General features: G+C 35.0%; 1 protein-coding gene across 5 annotated transcripts in view; it reads left to right on the top strand.

Moving 5' to 3' along the window:
• Nucleotides 1–20,731, top strand: part of STXBP5L (syntaxin binding protein 5L) — a 459,224-nt gene that overhangs the window by 145,977 nt on the left and 292,516 nt on the right. The window lies entirely within an intron of this gene.

The raw sequence follows: 20,731 nt of genomic DNA, 5'->3' as shown, positions 1-20,731 counted from the left end.
CCTCCTGATCCTTCCTTTCTATCAGTTTATCTTCTAGATCACTAATTTGATCTTCTGCCTCATTTGCCCTAGCTGTTAGAGTATTTAGATTAGATTGGATCTCACTGATAGTATTTTTAAGTTCTGCCAGATCAACTTTCACTTCCACCTTAGAGATTCTATGTTGCCACTAATGGTCTTCTCTAACCTAGCCATTGTGTGGATAACTATTACCCTGAATTCTATTTCCGACATATTGTTTATGTCCACATCCAGTAGTTCTGTGGCAGAGGTCACATTCTCTGAATTTTTCCTCTGTTCAGTGTTCGTCTTCTTAGTCATTTTGAGGAGAGGTGGTTGAGGGGATGTATAGCTGAATATATCAATCACAATCCAGGAAAGGTGTACCCTGGAAAGTTTTGGAGCAATTGGAAGTCACTTCCAGAAAGAAAAGAAAAGAAAGAGAGAGGAAAAAAAGAAAAAACCCAGCCAAAATGAGCCCCAAAAGTAAGATTTATAAAATACAAAAACAAAAAGACCAACAAAAGAAAAAAAAAAGAAAAACCCAGCCAAAATTAAATCCAAGAATAAGCTTTATAAAGTACAAAACCAAAAACAAACACTCAGAAACACTGACAAAAGAATAAGACAGGAAGGTGGTAATAAACCCTAGATGTAGGCAAGGAAGGTTATTTCAGTTATTTCTGGGTGTATCTTATTTTTGTTAAGGGACTTAACTTTCCAAAGATACAGGAAAATTAAAGTAGTATATATATAGTGTAGTCCTGAATAGGCAAAAAGGACTACTTGAAGTTTATATCTATATATATAAATTTTAAAAAAAGAAAAAAGAAACAAAGGTATATGTATGAAAAAGGTTCAAGTTAAAAAGTTATTATGCAATAAGTTATATTAAACATCTAGTTGAAATGATTAGTAGGTAAAAAAAAATAAAGAATAAGAATCATGAGAACGAATAAAAAAGAGGGAAGAGAAAAGTTGTATCTATGAAATGTACATGTTTTGGGGCAATACTGGGATCTTAATATATTGTTTTTCTCTGATGTTGGGGTTTTACAGTTTTATGGGGACCCTGTGGTGGTTGTCCTCTTGTTTTTTGGCTTGTCTTCTGGGGGAGGGGCCTGCCACATTGTTTTTCAGTCAGTTTTGCTTGGGCTTAGTTGCCCTGTATCCTATCAAGGGGCTGGGCTCTGTGGAAATTGGTTTTTCAGGCTTTTGTTCTCTGGGAGTTTTTGTTCTTTGGCGGCTTTTTGCCCCTTTTTGGAGGGTTATAGCAAAGTAAACTTGTCTGTACCCAGACCTCCGCCTCAGAGAGAAACCACAGTCAGCTCCCATCTGAATGGTCCAGAACACACAGACTCCTCCTCTGCTAACTCCATTGAACATCTCAACCTCCCACAGGCGGTTTGCACCCACAATCACCATCCCAGTGGTCGCCTGAGGCCCCCATTGTCTGTGCACCCCTTTGCCACTAAAACCACCAGTGAGCCCAATCCTGGTGACTGCCATACCTGGGACTACTGTCTGGAGCCCATGCCCACACTGGGTGCACTCAGCCCTGGTGGCGGTGCAGACCGCAGATGGCTGTGGACCCAAGGACCTCCAACTGCAGTCCATACCAGACTCTCTCAGGCACCAATGGGCATTGGTTGTGGCTGTCCTGGGATTGTGGGCTTATGTTCGTGCCTGTGGACACCCGATCCCAACAATTGCCCCTTTAGACCCCTTGGGGTTTTTTTGTTTGTTTGTTTTGAATGCTGTTAATCAGTCTCCAAGTTAATGCTTGTCCCAAACACAGGGATTTGTATTGGGGCATTACTTTCCAATGGGTCACTTCTGGTGGCTCCCTCCCCCTTTTGTTTATCCTTCGATATCTGTCCACATGCTCCCAACACCTCTGTACCTCTCCACTGACAATCTTATGCCCCTGGAGAGATCCAGAAGTGTGTAATCTTACTTCTCAGGCTGATTTCATGGGTGTTCAGAGTGTTCTGGTAGATATTTAGCTTAATTCAGGGGACTGGTTGAAATAGGGTCTCCCATTCCTCTGCCATCTTGCCATCCCTACTAAAAATGTTTTAAGTTTTGATGAAGCCTAGTTTATTTATTTTTTTCATTTTGGATTATGTTTTTTAATCAAATCTAAGAATTCATTACTTAGTCACAGATCCCAAAGATTTTCTCCTCTTTTTTTTTTTTTTGGTAAAAGTTTTATTTTACATGTTAAGTGTGTGATTTGAGTTAATTTTTGTATAATGTTTAAAATTTAGGTTGAGGTTTATTTTTGTCACAATATCCATTCATCTAATATCTTTTGTTGAGCTTTCATTGAATTGCCTTGCATATTTCTCAATAGTCAGTTTTACATCCTAAGTGGATTTACTTTTCTGTGTTCTCTGTTCTGTTCAGTTGATCTGTATTTCTGTCTTTCTGCCAATAACACACAGTTTTGAGTACTATAGCTATATATTATGTCTTGAAATTGGGTAGACTTATTACTCCTATTTATTCTTTTTTACAATTGCTTTAGCTACTCTACTTTCAGATAAAGGTACAGACAAAGGCATATTATATGTGCCTTTCCATATAAATTTTAGAAAAGCATGTCTGCAAAACCTACAAAAGTGTCTTGTCTGAGTTTTATAAAAATATGAATATACATCTTTGCTCTATTGAGTATTAAAATACATTAACATAGTATGTCTTTTTACTTAGATCTTTCTTTTTTTCATCTAGTTTGTATAGTTTTTAGCATACAAGTTGTATATTTCTTTAATATTTATACCTCAGTATGTCATATTTTGAGTGTGATTAAATGATAATGCATTTTGAATGTTCCTTTCCACATGTTCATTGTTATTATGTACAAACACAATTAAGTCATCTGTGTTTGTCTTATATGGTGTAGTGTTGGTGTACTCACTTATTAGTTCTAATAATTTCTTTGTAGATTCCTTGGGATTTTCCATGTATATTGTCACTTTTTTTTGCAAATAGAAAAGCTTTATTTCTTCGTTTCTGATCTAAATGTTTTATTTCCATTTCTTGCTTTCTTGCTCCAGATACAATTTCTAATACTATATTGAAGAAGAGTTATGAGAGGAGGCATCTTTGCCTTGTTCTTGATTTTAGGGGAAAACATTAATATTACAGGATTTTGTAGTTGCTCTTTATTAAGCTGAGAAAATACTCCCTAATAACATTTTTCATAGTTTTTATCATGAATGAGTATTGAATTTTGTCAAATTCTATTTCTTCATCATTGGTGTGATCATGTTACTTTTCTGTTTTAGCCTGTTAATATGGTGAATCACATTGATGTACTGGTGTTGAGCTAACCTTATATTCCTGGAATAAGCCCCTCTTGACCTTTTTATGTACTGCATAATTATATGTTAATTTCTTATTAAGGACTTTTATGTCTGTATTCCTGGGGAGTATTGATGTGTAGTTTATTCCTCCTGAACTCACACTCTTTTTTGAGTTCTAACTGACAAATTAAAATTTTATATATTTAAAGTATACATTAGTTGGGTTTTTTTAAAGTTTGTATTTAAATTCCAGTTAGTTATATTAGTTTCAGATATACAGTGTAGTGATTCAACATTCCATACAACACCTATGATCATCACAAGTTCACTCTTTAATATACATCACCTATTTAACTCATACCCCTCCCACATCCCATCTCTGATAACCACCAGTTTGTTCTCTATAGTTAGGACTCTTTTTTTTGATTTGCCTCTCTTTTTTTCCCCTTTGCTCATTTGTTTTATTTCTTAAATTCCACATATTAGTGAAGTCAGTGGCATTTGTCTTTTTCTGACTGACTTGTTTCACTTAGCATAATACTGTCTTGCTCCATTCATGTTGTTGTAAATGGCAAAATTTCATTCTTTTATGGGCTGAGTAATATTCTATTGTATATTATATACACCACATCTTCTATATCCATTCTTCAGCCAACAGACACTGGACTGTTTTCATAATGTAGCTATCATTGATATTGCTGCTATAAATGTCGGGGTACATGTATCCCTTCATATTATTATTTTGTATTCTTTGTATAAATACCTAGTACTGCAATTGTTAGATTGTAGGGTAGCTCTATTTTTGAATTTCTGAGGAATCTCTGTATTGTTTTCTAGAGTGGCTGCACCAGTTTGCATTCCTACCAAGAGGGTTCCCCCTTTCTCCCATCTTTACCAATACTGTTGTTTCTTCTGTTGTTAATTTTAGCCATTCTGACAGGTGTGAAGTGATATCTCATTGAAGTATGATTTGTATTTCCCTGATGATGAGTGATTTTGAGCATCTTTTCATGTGTCTGTTGGCCATCTCTATTTCTTCTTTGGTAAAATATCTATTCACATCTTCTGCCCATCTTTTAACTGGATTATTTGTTTTTTTAGATGTTGAGTTTTATAAATTCTTTTATATTTTGAGTACTAATCCTCATTTTCAGATATCATCTCCCATTCTGTAGGTCACATTTTAGTTTTGTTGATTGTTTCCTTCACTCTGTAGAAGCTGTTTATCTTGATGGAGTCCCAATAGTTTATTTTTGCTTTTTTTTCCCCTTGTCTCAGGAGACATATCTTGTAAAAACTTGCTATGGTTGGATTTCAAAGATGTTACTGTCTGTGTTCTTCTTTAGGATGTCTATGGTTTTCTGTCTCACATTTAGGTCTTTCATCCATTTAATTTTTTTTTTTTTTTTTTTTTTTTTTTTTTTGCCTATTGCTGTTCAGTTTTTCCAACACCATTTGTTGAAGGGACTGTTTTTTTTCCATTGGGTATTCTTTCTTGCTTTGTCACAGATTAATTGACCATATGATTGTGGGCTCATTTTTGGATTTCCTATTCTGCTCCATTTATCTTTGTGACTGTTTTTGTGCTAGTACCATACTGTTTTGATCACTACAGCTTTGTAATGGAACTTGAAGTCCAGAATTGTGATGCATCCAGCTTTGCTTTTTTTCTTCAAGCTTGCTTTGGCTATTTGGAGTCTCTTGTGGCTTCATACAAATTTCAGGATTGTTTGTTCTTGTCTGTTGGTATTTTGATAGGGTTTGCATTAAGTGTATAGATTTGCATTAATTGTGTAGATTAATTTTTTCCATGAGCTTAGGATACAAATTTTTTATTTTAGCATGATTAACGTACATTATTATATTAGTTTCAGATGTACAGCATAACGATTCAGCAATTCCATACATTGCTCATTGCTCATCAAGTTAAATATACCCTTTATTTCATAAACATTTTAACAACTGTTCTTCTAGCCCATGATCCTGGAATGTCTTACTATCTTTGTGTCATCTTCAGTTTCTTTCATCAGTGATTTATAGTTTTCAGAGTGCTGGTCTTTCACCTCTTTGGTTAAGTTTATTCCAAGATATTTAATGTTTTTGGTGCAATTGTAAATTAAGGGATTTATTCCTGATTTCTCTTTCTGCTGCCTCATTATTGATGTATAGAAATGCAGCAGATTTCTGTACATTGATTTTTTAAAAATTTCTTTTCAGTGTAACAGAATTCGTTGTTTATGCGCCACACCCAGTACTCCATGCAATACATGCCCTCTATAATACCCACCACCTGGCTCCCTTGACCTCCCAACCCCTGCCCCTTCAAAACCCTCAGATTGTTTTTCATAATCCATAGTCTCTCATGGTTCATCTCCCCTTCCAATTTCCCATGTCCTCCATGTTATTTGTTATGCTCCACAAATAAGTGAAACCATATGATAATTGACCCTCTCTGCTTGACTTATTTCACTCAGCATAATCCTTTAACTTTATTGAATTTGTGCATCAGTTCTAAGTTTTTGGTGGAACATTTCAGGTTTTATATATGTGGAGATATATATATATATATATATATATATATATATATATTCTTATTAATTATAAATAGTGAAAGTTTGACTTTTTGCTTGTTTCTTTGATTCTTTCTTTCCTCTATTTGGATGCCTTTTTTCTGTCAGTTCTGTCTGATTACTGTGGCTATGACTTCCAGTACTATGTTAAATAACAGTGGTGAGAGTGGACAGCCCTATCTTGTTCCTGACTACAGAGGAAAAACTGTATTTTCCTCATTTGCGATATTAACTGTGGGTTTTTCATAGATGGCCTTTATTGTGTTGAGGTATGTTCCCTCTAATCCCACTTTGTTGAGGGGTTATATAAGATTTTTATAATGAATTGAGGTTGTACTTTGTCAGATGATTTTTCTGTATCTATTGAGATTATCATATGGTTTTTATCCCTTCCCTTGTAATGTGAAGTATCACACTGATTGATTTGCAAAGACTGAAACATGCTTTTATCCCTAGAATAAATCCCCCTTGATTGTGGCAAATGATTCTTTTAATGTACTGATGGATTCAGTTTGATAGCATTTTATTAGGAATTTTTACATCTGTGTTCATCAGGGATATTGGCTTGCAGTTCTCTTTTTTAGTGGAGTCCTTATCTGTCTTGGTATCAAGGTAATGCTTGTCTCATAGAATGAATTTTGAAGTTTTTCCACTTGCATTTTCTGGTAAAGATTTTCAATTTTTCTTTAAATGTTTGTTAGAATTCACTAGTGAATCTGAGCCTGAAGATTTCTTTTCTGGAAATTAAGAATAGTTAATTAAATTTTTAAAATAGTTTTAGGACTATTCAATTTATTTCAAATTTGGGGAATTGTGCCAATTTTTGCTTTTTGAGGAATTGGTCCATTCTACCTACAGTGTCAGATATATTTTTATAGAGTTGTTATTTATTATATTATATTTGCCCGATCTGTAGTGATATTCCTTGTTTCATTTCTAATATTGGTCAGCTGTCTTATTGTTTTTTTTTTTTTTTTTACTTGTGTATCTTGCTGGAGATTTTTCACTTTATTAAGCTTTTCAGGCAACCTGCTTTTTGTTTTACTGATCATCTCCATTGCTTTCCTATGTTTAATTTCATTGATTTCTGCTCTTTATTATTTCCTTTTGTCTAGTTGGTTTAGGTTTCTTTTGCTTACTTTTCTAGGTTCTTGAGGTGGGAGCTTAATTATTGACCTGAAACTTTTTCTCTTTTCTACTGTAAGTATTTAGTGCTATAAATTCCCCTGTGGCATTGCTTTAGCTTTGTTTCATGAGTTTTGATTTCATGTATTTGCAGTTATCATTCAGTTCAATGTAATTTTTTCCATGAGCTTAGGATACAAATTTTTTATTTAAGTATGATTAATATACATTGTTACATTAGTTTCAGATGTACAGCATAATGATTCAGCAATTTTATACATTGCTCATCAAGATAAATATACCCTTTATTTCATTCATTCCCCCACCCATCTGTCCTCTGGCAACCACCTATTTGTTATCTGTAATTAAGCATCTATTTTTTTCCTCTTTTTTTTCTTTGTTCATCTTTTTTTTTTCTTAAATTCTACATGAGTGAAATCATATGGTATTTGTTTTTCTTTGGCTTATTTTATTTAGCATTATATTCTGTAGGTCTATCCCATGTTGTTCCAAATAGGATGATCTCATTCTTTTTATGGCTATGTAATATTCTGTTTTGTATATATATACACCACATTTTCTTTATCTCTTCATTTATGGACAGACCCTTAGGTTGCTTCCATTTGTTGGCTATTAAAATAATGTTGCAAGGAGAAGATAAGATGGCAGAAGAGTAGGGGACCTTGTTTCATATTGTCCCTTAAATTTAGCTAGATAACTATCAAACCATTCTGAACAGCCATGAATTCAGCCTGAGACATAAGGAAAAAAAACATCTGGAACTCTATAAGTAGAAAAGCAGCTGCTTTTTACAAGATAGGAGGTACAAAGAAGTAAATCTGAAGAGAGATACTGGAAGAAAAATGCAGTGAGGAGGGCCTCCATAAGCCTGCTACTGGAAAGTGATATAGCCCTGGAGGGAAAAATTGGAACCCTTAGAAATCTGCTCCAGTGAGAGATACCTCTGTCTGAAAGGGACTCAAGGGATGAAATGGGCAGAATTCAGGTGGGTCATTATGCTCTCAGGATCTCAGGAGTCCCAGAACTAGTGGGGATGCCTGAGATAGTAGCATGCCCAAGCAGTGGAATGCAGAAACTGGTTATGGTCAGCGAGCCCAGAAGGGGCTCCCACCTCAGGTCACCATAAACCCTGAGCTGCCCCATCAGGTGCATGCTCTTCACCTGGGCACCTTGCAATGGACTCAAACGTGGAGACCATCCATTATCCCCTGGGAGGGGCAGAGCAGGTTCTTGCATGATCCTGTAACCACTCTCAGTGCAAGGGCCCCACAAGGGCAATAATGTGGGACCCTCAGACTCCTCCCAGGAGGATTGCTCTGGGCACATGGTGCAGGAGTCTGAAGAGTTTGGCACACACAGTGAAGTCCCAGAGAGTTTACTGAAGAGAGGAGGCAGCAATCTTTCAGCTATGGGGCCAGAGATCAGGGCATGGCCATATTTATTTTGATCCTCTGAAAAGACTCAGAAAGACTTTGGGAACAAAAGCCACAGAGAGGACCAGCTTATACTGAGCCCAGCCCCTGGCAAGGGACAGTGAAACTCTGTCTAGGCAAAGACAACTGAGAAGCAGCACAGCAGACCCCTCCCTCAGACCAACTGGAAAAACAGGTGCACAATAAGTTTACAGATTCCACAAGACTGTAAAACTCTAGCACTAGGGGAAAATAGTATATAGAACTAGAGATTTTTCCCTCATGATTCATTTATCTTGAAATCTAAAATTTTCCATTTCTATTTTTTCTTTTTTCCCTTTTCAACTAGTTTCTTATTTTATCAGCTCTTTGTTTTTATGTGGCTTTTTAACTTTAATTTTTACATCTATATTTTATAAATATATGCTTCATTTGGGGCTCCCTTTCACTATTCAGTTTTATTTTTGTATATATAAAGTTTTGCTTTCTTTGCCATTTTGGGATTTAGTGTCTTCTAACACACAGACCAAAATTCACTCAGGAACAAGTGGATCACCCTGTTTTGTCCAACCTGTGAGGATTATTCTCTCCCCAGCCCTGCCTTTTATTTGTTTTCTTTTGCTTTGTTTCTTTTTGTTTTGTTTTTTATTGCTTCTCTATTTTGGTTTATGACCTCTTTGGAGTTGGTGGGTGTGTATGTTGCTTGGATTGTGGTAATATTTTTGATTCTGCTCATTCACTCATCCTATCTTCTCTGGGCAAAATGACTAGAGGGAGGAATTCACAACAAAAGGAATAATGAAAGGTAATGTTCTCTGCCATAGATCTAAGTAATATGGATTAAGTAAGATGTCAAAGATGGAATTCACATTAACAATTATAAAGTTAATGGCTGAGGTTGAAAAAAGCATGAAAGACACTAGAGAATCTCTTAGTACAGAAATGAGATCTGATCAGGATGAAATTAAAAATGTTGTAACTGAGATGCTAAATTAGATGCTCAGACAAGTAAGGTGAATGAGGCAGTACAGAGAGTAAGTGATCTAAAAGACAGATTGATGGAAAGGAAGGAAGTTGTGGAAAAGAGAGACAAATAACTTATAGCCCATGAAGAGAGGCTTTGAGAAATCAGTGATGCTATGAAACATAGCCATGTCAGAATTATTGGAGTGCCTGAGGGTGAAGAGAGAGAAGGTGGGGGCAGAAGGTATATTTGAGCAAATCATAGCTGAGAACTTCACTAATCTGGGGAAGGAAAAAAGCATTCATGTCCAAGAGGTAGAGAGGATCTCTCCCAAAAATCAATAAAAATAGATCAATACCCTGACATATAATAACAAGGCTTACAAAGTTCAGAGACAAAAAGAAAATCCTGAAATCAGCAAGAGACAAGAGGCTCCTAACCTACAGAGGGAGGAACATCAGACTAACAACAGACCTACTGATAGAAACCTATCAAGCCAGAAAGAACTGGTTTGATATATTCAGAGTACTAAATGAGAAGAACATGCAGCCAAGAATACTCTATCGAGCAAGGCTGACATTCAGAATGGAAGGAGAGATAAAGACAATCCAGGACAGACAGAAACTAAAATAATTTGTGACCACCAAGCCAGTCCTGTAGAAAATATCAAGGGGGACCCTATAAGCAAAGAGACACCCCAAGAGTAACATAGACCAGAAAGAAATGGAGATAATCTACAGAAACGGACTTCATAGGAAATACCTGGGTATATCAAATAAATTCACATCTTTCAATAGTTACTCTGAATGGAAATGAGCTAAATGTTCTAATCAAAAGACACAGGTATCACATTGGATAGAAAAGCAAGACCCATCCATATTCTGTCTACAGGAGACTCATTTGAGACCTGAAGACACCTCTACATTAAAAGTGAGTGGGGTGGAGAATCATTTACCATGTTAATGGACTCAAAAGAAAGCTGGAGTAGCAATTCTCATAATAGACAAATTAGATTTCAAATCAAAGACTGTAGCAGGAAATGAAGAGGAACACTGTATCATACTTAAAGCATCTATCCAATGAGAATATCTAACAATTGTAAATATTTATGCCCCCAGCATGGGAGCAGCCAATTATATAAACCAATTAATAACCAAAGTGAAGAAACACACTGATAATAATACATTAACAGAAGAGAACTTCAACACCCCCCTCATAGCAATGGATAGTTTATTTAAGAAGATCAACAAAGAAACAAGAACTTTGAATGACACACTGGACCAGATGAACTTCACAGATTAATACACAATATTCCATTCTAAAACAACAGAATCCTCATTCTTCTCGAGTGCACATGGAACTTTCTCCAGAATAGATCACTTACTAGGTCACAAATCAGATCTCAACTGATACCAAAAGATTGGGATAATTCCCTGTATATTTTCAGACCACAATGCTTTGAAAGTTGAACTCAATCATAAGAGGAAATATGGGAGGAACTTAAACATTTGAAGATTAAAGAGTATCCTTCTAAAGAATGAATGGGTCAATCAGGAAATTAAAGAACAATTTTAAAAATTCATGTAAAAAATGAAAATGAAAATACATCTGTTTAAAACCTGTAGGATACAAGAAAGGTGGTCCTAAGAGGGAAGTGCATTGCAATACAAGCCTCTCTCAAAGAATTAGAAAAATCTGAAATATACAAGCTAACTTTACACCTTAAGGAGATGGAGAAAGAACAACAAAGTCTAAACCCAGCAGGAGAAAGAGAAACAGTAAAGACTATAGCAGAAATCAATGAAATAGAAAGCAGAAGAACAGTAGAACAGATCAATGGAAATAGGAGCTCATTCTGTGTAAGAGTTAATATGATTGGTAAGCCCCTGGCTAGACTTCTCAAAAAGAAAACAGAAAGGACCCAAATTAATCAAATGAAAGGGGAGAAATCATGAAAAACACCAAGGAGATAGAGTTTTAAGATCATATTATGAGCAACTATATGCTGTCAAGTTACGCAATCTGGAAGAAATGGATGCATTGTTGGAAATTTATAAACAACCAAAACCCAAACCAAAACAGGAATAGATAGAAAATATGAAAAGACCAATAACCTGGAATTCTACTAAACAATTTAAAAAAGAAATAATACCTATTCTACTGAAGCTGTTTCAAATAATAGAAATGGAAGGAAAGCTTCCAAACTCATTCCAAACTCATTCAGGCCAGCATTACCTTAATCCCCAAACCAAAGACCCATCAAAAAGGAGAATGACAGACCAGTATCTCTGATGAACATGAATGCAATAATTCTCACCAAGATACTAGCCAGTAGGATGCAGCAATAAATTAAAAGGATTACTCACCATGACCAAGTGGGATTTATTCCTGAGCTGCAACTTTGGTTCAACATCCACAAATCAATATGATACAATACATAAATAAAAGAAAGGACAAAAAACATATGATCCTCTCATTAGATGCGGAAAAAGCATTTGACAACATACAATATTCTTTCTTGATTAAAACTTTTCAAAAGTGAAGAGGCATACATACCTCAATATCATAAAAGCCACCTATGAAAGGCCCACAGCAAATATCACTCTCAATTGGGAAAGACTGAGAGCTTTTCCCTTGTCAGGAACACAACTGGAATGGCCACTCTACCACTACTGTCCAACATAGTACTAGAAGTCCTATCCTCAACAGTCAGAAAACAAAAAGAAATAAAAGGCATCTAAATTGGCAAAGAAGTCAAACTCTCACTCTTCGCAAATGACATGATACTATATGTGGAAAACCCAAAAGAGTCTACCTCAAAATTGCTAGAATTCATACAGCAATTCAGTAATGTTGCAGGATAAGAAATCAATGCACAGAAATCAGGTGCATTTCTATATACTAACAATGTGATTGAAGATATTAAGGAAATGATCACATTTACAATTGCACCAAAAACCATAAGATACTCAGGAGTAAACCTAACCAAAGAGGTAAATGATCTGTACTCTAAAAACTTCATAATGCTTCTGAAAGACATTGAGGAAAACACAAAGAAAAGGAAAAACTTTCCATGCTCATGGGTTGGAAGAATAAATATTGCTAAAATATCTATGCTACCCAGAGCAATCTACATATTCAGTGCAATCCCTATCAAAATACCATTGACATTTTTCACAGAGCTGGATCAAACAATCCTATAATTTGCATGGAACCAGAAAAGACCCTGAGTAGCCAAAGGAATGTTGAAAAAGAAAACCAAAACTGATGGCATAGCAATGCCTGACTTCAAGCTATAGTACAAAGCTGTGATCATCAAGACAGCATAGTACTGGCACAAAAACAGACACATAGATTAATGGAAGAGAATAGAGAGTCCAGAAATGGACTCTATGGTCAACTAATCTTTGACAAAGCAGGAGGGAGTAGCCATTGGAAAAAAGACAGTCTTTTTAATAAATGCAGTTGATAAAATTGGACAGCCACATGCAGAAGAATGAAACTGGACCGTTATCTTATACTATATACAAAGATAAACTCAAGATGGATGAAAGACCTCAATGTGAGACAGGAATCCATCAAAATCCTAGAGGATTTGGGCAGCAACCTCTTCAACCTTGGGTGCAGCAACTTCCTGCAAGACATGTCCCTGAAGGCAAGGGAAATAAGCAAAAATGAACTATTGGGACTTCATCAAGACAAAAAGCTTTTGCACACCAGAGGAAACAATTGAAAACTAAAAGGCAACTTATAGAATGGAAAAAGATACTTTCAAAGGACATGTCAGTTAAAGGGCTCGCATGCAAGATATACAAAGAACTTCTCAAACTCAACACCCCCCAAGAAAACACAAATATTCCAGGTAAGAAATGTGCAGAAGACATGAACAGATATTTCTCCAAAGAAAACATACAAAATGGGCAACAGACACATGAAAAAATGCTTAACATCACTTTTCATTAGGGAAATACAAATAAAACCACAATGAGATACCAGCACATGCCAGTTAGATTGGCTAAAATTAACGAGACGGAGAACAACAGATGTTGGCAAGGATGTGGGAAAAGGGGAATGCTATTACACTGTTGGTGGGAATGTAAGGTAACAGAGCCACTCTGCAATATAGTGTGGAGTTTCCTCAAGAAGTTAAAAATAAGGCTACCCTATCATCCAGCAATTGCACTACTGGCGATCACTGCAAAGATACAGATGTAGTGATCTGAAGGGGCACCTGCACCCCAACGTTCATAGCAGCAATGTCCTCAATAGCCAAACTGTGGAAGATGCTGAGCTGTCCTTCAACAGAGGAATGGATAAAGAAGATGTGGTTTATATATACCATGAAATTATTACTCAGCTATCAGAAAGGATGAATATTACCACTTATATTGACATGGATGGAACTGGAGGGTATTATGCTAAGTGGAATAAGTTAATCAGAGAAAGACAATTATCATATGATTTTACTAATCTGTGAAATAGAAGAAGTAGTGCAAAGATCAGAGGCATAAGGAGGGAAAACTTAATGGGAAAAAATCAGAAAGGGAGACAAACCATGAGAGACTCTTGACTCTGGGAATCAAACTGAGGGTTGCAGAAGGGGTAGTAGGTGGGAGAGTGGGGCAGCTGGGTGAAGAGCGTTAAGGAAGGCACATGGTGTGATGAGCATTGGGTGTTATATACCACTGATGAATTATTGAACACTACATCTGAAGGTAATATACTAAATGTTGGCTAATTGAATTTAAGTTAAATAATGCTGCAATAAATATGAGTACATATATCTTTTTGAATTAGTGTTTTTGTTTTCTTTAGGTGAATACCTAGTAATAGAATTACTTAATCATATCATAATTCTGTTTTTAATTTTTTGGGAAATATCCATATTGTTTCCCACAGTGGCTGCAGAAGCTTATAGTCCCATGTACAGTACATGAGGGTTGCTTTTTCTTTACATCCTTGTCAAAACTTCTCATTTCCTGTGTTTTTTTAATTCCCTTGTGATGACTTCTAGGACCTGTAAGTTAGAAGTGTATTGCAAGTATTTGAGGATTTTGTTTCTTTTACTTTTGTTGATTTCTAATTTGATTCCACTGTGTTTAGAGGACACATTCTATATGACTTAATTATTTTAAATTTGTTGAGGTTTATTTTTTAGCCCACACTCTGGTGTATCTTGTCTTGTGATGACAAGAATGTTTTGCTCTTGTTTGCCAGATTTTTCTATAAATGTCAATTCGTTTTGTTGACTGGTGGTTGTGTTGGGTTCCCTATCCTAGCTGATTTACTAGGAACAGGTGTTGAAATCTACTAGAATCATGGATTCTCTTTCTCTCTTCTCAGTTTTTGCTTCACTTAATTTTCAGGCTCTTGTTTGGGCATGCACATTTAGGATTGCCATGTCTTCTTGGTGAATTGATCTTTTAATCTTTACAAAATGTTGTGGTCATTTTCTCACCTTCCAAGTTTTGTTTGTTTGTTTGTTTGTTTTTGTTTTTGTTTTATCTGGTATTAGTATAATCATTCCTACTTTCTTTTGATTAATGTTTGTATTATATATCTTTGAACTTCCTGTTACTTTCAGGCCACCCATGTCAATATATTGGAATTAATTTCTCATACACAGCATATAGTAGGTAGTTTTTTTTTAACTCATTCTGCTAACCTGTATTTTAATTGTTGTTCACATTTTATGTAATTAGTGATATATTAGTGCTTAAGTTCTCAATTTATTTTTTGTTGTCTGCTTATTTTTTCATTCAAATGTGGGTTTGGTTTTTTGTTTGTTTATTTTCTTTTTGTTTTGTTTTTTGCCTTCCTGTGGTTTAATTGATCTTTTTAAATTTTAGAATACCATTTTGATTTATGTATGGTTTTTAATGTATCTTTTTGTATCATTTCACTTCTTGAGTGGTTGCTGTAGATATTTTATTATGTGTAAACAATTCATCACAAACTACTGTTATTGAATTTTCTCAGTTTGAATGAAGTACAAAGATCTTTCCTTTCTTAATTTTCCCTTACTTCTCCATTTTAAATAAATTTTCTGTCTCTGTATTTAGAACTGGATCAGACTATGTTATAATTTCTACTTCAGCTATGAAACATAATTTAGGATACTCAAAGGAAGGAGGAAAATATATTGAATTTAACCATATTTTTACTCTCCCTATAGTTTTTATTCACACTTTATATTAAAAAGTTTCAGATCTTTTTTTCTGTTTAGTGAACTCCTTTTTGTTTTTCTTTTTTTTTTTTAAGATTTTATTTATTTATTTGACAGAGAGAGATCACAAGTAGGCAGAGAGGCAGACAGAGAGAGGAGGAAGCAGGCTCCCCACTGAGCAGAGAGCCCGATGCGGGACGTGATCCCAGGACCCTGAGATTATGACCTGAGCCGAAGGCAGCGGCTTAACCCACTGAGCCACCCAGGTGCCCTAGTGAACTCCTTTTAACCATTCTTTTAGAGTTTGTCTTTTAGTGACAAATTCTTTTTTTTTTTTTTTTTCACCTAATAATGTCATGACTTCTTCTTTATTCCTGAGGGATATTTTGGAGGGATGTATAGAATTCTAGGGTTGATCATTCTTTCCTTTAAGCACTTGAATAGCATTTTTACTTCCTTTTGGTCTTTGGTTTTCTGGTGAGAAATCTGCTGTCATTAGAATATTTTCTCCTATAGTTAAGGTGTTATTTCTATTTTGCTGCTTTCAAGATTTTTTTTTCTTTTTTACATAGTTGACTGAGATCTGTCCTAATTTTATTTCTTTAGGTTTATTATGTTTAGTTTTTTTAGCTCTTTGAATCTTTTGTTTGTTTATGTGCTTTTACCAAGTTTATTATGTTTTAAACATGATTTTTTAAACTAGTTTTTCAGTCCCATTTTCTTTTCCTTTCCTTCCAGGGCCATGATAACATGATTGCTAGATCTTTTCTTTTTTGTATCACAGGTTTCTAAGTCTCTGGATTTGTTTTTTTTTTTTGAAATATCTATTTTCTGTTTGTTGTTCAGATTGGATCATTTATATTGTTTTATCTGTGAGTTCATGGAGTTTATTTTCTGTCCCATCCATTTGGCTATTGAGCTTATGCATAGATTTTTAAATTTTCTTTGTTGTGTTTTCCAGTAGTAAAATTTGCATTTTACTCCTGTTTCTTTGCTGAGTCTTTGATATTTTTCATTTCTTGTCATTCATAATTGCTTGTTGCATTTTTTAAATTTATTTTTTACTTATTTTCAGCATAACAGTAGTCTTTATTTTTTCACCACACCCAGTGCTCCATGCAATCCGTGCCCTCTATAATACCCACCACCTGGTACCCCAACCTCCCACCCCCCCACCACTTCAGACGCCTCAGATTGCATTTTTATGATAACTCCTTTAAATATTTATCTGTGAATTCTTATTTTTATTTTTTTAAAAGATTTTATTTATTTATTTGAGAGAGAAAGAGAAAGAGCACAAGCAGAGGGAGAGGCAGAGGGAGAGGCAGGCTTCCCACTGAGCTGGGAGCCCGATGTGGGCTTGATCCCTGACCAGAGATCATAACCTGAGCTGAAGGCAGAAGCTTAACCATCTAAGCCACCCAGGCACCCCTTATCTGTGAATTCTAACATCTTTATCATCTTGGTGTTGGTATCTCTTGCGCTTTTTTTTTTTCATTTGAATTGAGATTTTCTTATTTCTTGGTGTGATGATTGAGTTTTTATTTAAAATTGGATATTTTGTATATTATGTTGTAACATTGTAAGTCTTATTTAGACCTTCTATTTGTGGCAGGTTGTTTTGACATTGTTCTGACAGTGGAAGGACAGATGTCATCTTGTTACTAAAAGGTCGAGTAGTTCAGCTTTCCCCATTGGCATTTACTCTGTGAATTTAAATACCTCTAAATAGAGGTAGAAAATGTTATTTCTTTTGCTAGAGGAGAATGAGAATATGCTTCTCAGACTTGGATTTGCCGGAAATCATGATGTTATTCCCTATGGAAGTGCAAAGATTTGGCTTATTTAAAAATTTGACTTATGTTTGGTAGTTTTACAAATAATTGTAAGTTTTTTACTGTTTGGTTAGTTCATTAAGACTGTGAATGAAACTCAACTAAATTTTCAGTTATTGTTTTAATTTTGTCTCGTATTTAAATTCCGTTTAGGTGCAGATTGTCTAAAATTAGCATTCTTTTTCTTAGAGAATTTTTAATTCTTTATTTTTTTCTTTTATATGATTTGAGTTTTTCCACTAAAACTCCTAAGTATCAGTCTTTGAATTAAGATGCTGAGGGAATCTTAGGGTAGCTAGCTATTTCTTTCCATGGCTCTTGTGTGTTCTTATTATCACTTTCATTAGCTCAGTTTGGGGGAACTACATAGCTACAAAGCTTTATCCCTATTACTAACTTAGTAATTTAAGTTCTTATCCTAAAACTTGAATTGTAAGTTAGCAGCAGTCTTTCAACCACTAAACAGTATCTCATAAAAGATTTATTTTTTTCATAGGCTATCTGTAATAAAATCAGTGAATAAGTGCTAACTAAATTTTAATTTTTTAATGACCAATATTTTGGTTCTTCATAAAATGTAGTGTTGGATTCTGGGATAGGGCTACTAAGCTTCCAAGTGATGTCCATGATGGTATATGGACTTTGAATAGCAAGTACTGAGGTTACTTGTTAAAATGTCAGTCATATGTTCCATCCCAAGTCCATGAGTAACAATTTGTGTACCTGGAATGCAGAAGTATTTATTCATACCAAAGATTAAGAATTATTGCCATAATTTAGTAGTTCTTAATTGTGGTTGTGCACCAAAAAACCGCCCAGAAAGAGTTTAAAACATTATTGCTAGATTTACTACAGAACTGCTGAATTTTCCTCTCTGGCATTTATATTTTTAATACGCAGAATACACCTGATTCTGAGTGTAATCTGGTTGTAAAGTATAATTAGAAACATTATAGAAAGAACTGGAGCCAGAGTCATCATGCCTGCTAGTAGAGGTTTTACGTGGAATCTGGAGAAAAAAATAAGACTAAAATTGAGCTGTGTTAAAACTTAGGGGAAAAAAGTTTCAAACTTGAAGTCTCTCACTCAATTTCATACAGCAAATTTTCTATAATTTTAAACCATTTACGGGGTTTGTATATGTTTTAAAAATTTTATTTATCCACTTGAGGGAGACAGAGACAGAGCACCAGCGGGAGTGGGGGGGTGAGGCAGAGAGAGCAGACTCCCCACTGAGCACTGGACTGGATCCTAGGACCCTGAGATCAGGATCCAAGTTGAAGGCAGATACTTTACTGACTGAGTTTCCCAGGCACCCAAAACCATTTACTTTTTTTTTTTTTTTAATCATTTACTTTTTAAAAACATATTTTGGACTTGTGTTGACAGTGTTTCTCAAGTTAGGAACCATAGCCATGGTCTTGGAGTTATAAATTTTCCATAGTAAATTTTTTTAAAAAGATTTTCTTTATTTATTTGGCAGACAGAGATCACAGGTAGGCAGAGAGAGAGAGAGAGGAGGAAGCAGGCTCCCCGCTGAGCAGAGAGCCCCCAATGTGGGGCTTGATCCCAGGACCCTGGGACCATGACCTGAGCTGAAGGCAGAGGCTTTAACCCACTGAGCCACCCAGGCGCCCCTCCATAGTAAATTTTGACTGTAATATTTTTATTTTTATAATCACACTAATGGAAAGATTCTGAATGGTTTGAACAAACCACTTCATTCAAAAACACTGTCACACAGGTCGAATATGTGAATTTAAATTTACATTGATGATTATGTTGGCACCAAATAGTGTCATTTTAATTTTTATGGATTAATAAAATAATAGAAGTCGACTATGCACATGTGTTCATGCCATAAGATTGTAAAATTATGTGATGGTGTACTATGGAATAGAATTCAGAACTGTTCAAGTAGAGACAAGTGGTAAAAGGAAAGGGTAGAATAAATATAGATATACCAAATTCAATAGAATCTGTGAAGTTAGAAATATATCATGAGGTTAATTACTTCTTTAAAAGAATCCATCTGTCATATACACTAGTCATTAATTTGAATTCTAGTGGTAGTTTTATTTGTATTTATTTTGTATTTTTTGTTTTATGTATACATAACAGCCATTTTTATAAACAAGTTGAATAATTTGTAAAAGTCAGTCAAAAGTGAGGATAAGCAAAAAAATTTTAAAGGTCTGTACATTTTTCAAGTTTGAAAACATTGATTTTATTTCATATGCTTATGTAACATATGTAACACATATTTTAAATTATAGAATTGTGTGATCTTTAATGTAATGGCCCATTTTAAATAAAGTTTTCTACATTAACATTCCTTGATTGCCCTTACTGGAATTAATCCCTTCTTTCTTTCAATTCTTTATGGCAATTCACACACTTTACTTTTATTTTTCTTACTTGTCTACTTGTCTTATTTCTACTATTGCATGGCATTTTTTATGAGTAAAAAAGAGCAATTTGTTGTAATCAAGGACAATGCTTTTTATAATGAATTATTTGGTGAAGTTTGGATTAATGGATAAATGGAAAGAACACTAACAATGTCTTAAATGATTTACTATAGAGAATGATAGTGAATATAGACATAGGAAAAATATTATTTTTCCAGGGTTCCTATATAACAAAAAATTCATCAGTTTGCAGGTGATGGTAGTAGAAATGCATTACAAATAAAAGTATAGCTATTAAATACAATAAATTAAATTCAGTAAAGTATTGATTACTTATTAGGGTTATAAAATATGTAGCATAAGTATAATCATGACCTCTCCCTCTCCCATGTCAAGCATCTTAAATAAATCTCTTTACTCTTTTTTTAAAAATTTTTTATTTTTTATAAACTATATAATATATTTTTATCCCCCGGGGTACAGGTATGTGAATTGCCAGGTTTACACACTTCACAGCACTCACCATAGCACATACCCTCCCCAATGTCCATAACCCCACCCCTCTTCTCCCAACCCCCCTCCACCCAGCAACCCTCAGTTTGTTTTGGGAGATTAAGAGTCACTTATGGTTTGTCTCCCTGCCAATCCAATCTTGTTTCATTTATTCTTCTCCTACCCCCTTAGCCCCCCATGCTGCATCTCCACTTCCTCATATCAGGGAGATCATATGATAGTTGTCTTTCTCTGCTTGACTTATTTCACTAAGCATGATGCCCTCTAGTTCCATCCACGTCATCGCAAATGGCAGGATTTCATTTCTTTTGATGGCTGCATAGTATTCCATTGTGTATATATACCACATCTTCTTGATCCATTCATCTGTTGATGGACATCTAGGTTCTTTCCATAGTTTGGC

The sequence above is a fragment of the Mustela lutreola genome, chromosome 2, assembly GCF_030435805.1.
Source record: "Mustela lutreola isolate mMusLut2 chromosome 2, mMusLut2.pri, whole genome shotgun sequence".
Classification (NCBI taxonomy): domain Eukaryota; kingdom Metazoa; phylum Chordata; class Mammalia; order Carnivora; family Mustelidae; genus Mustela; species Mustela lutreola.
Note: the sequence above shows the minus strand (reverse complement) of the source record. Positions and strands in the feature narration are given on the sequence as shown.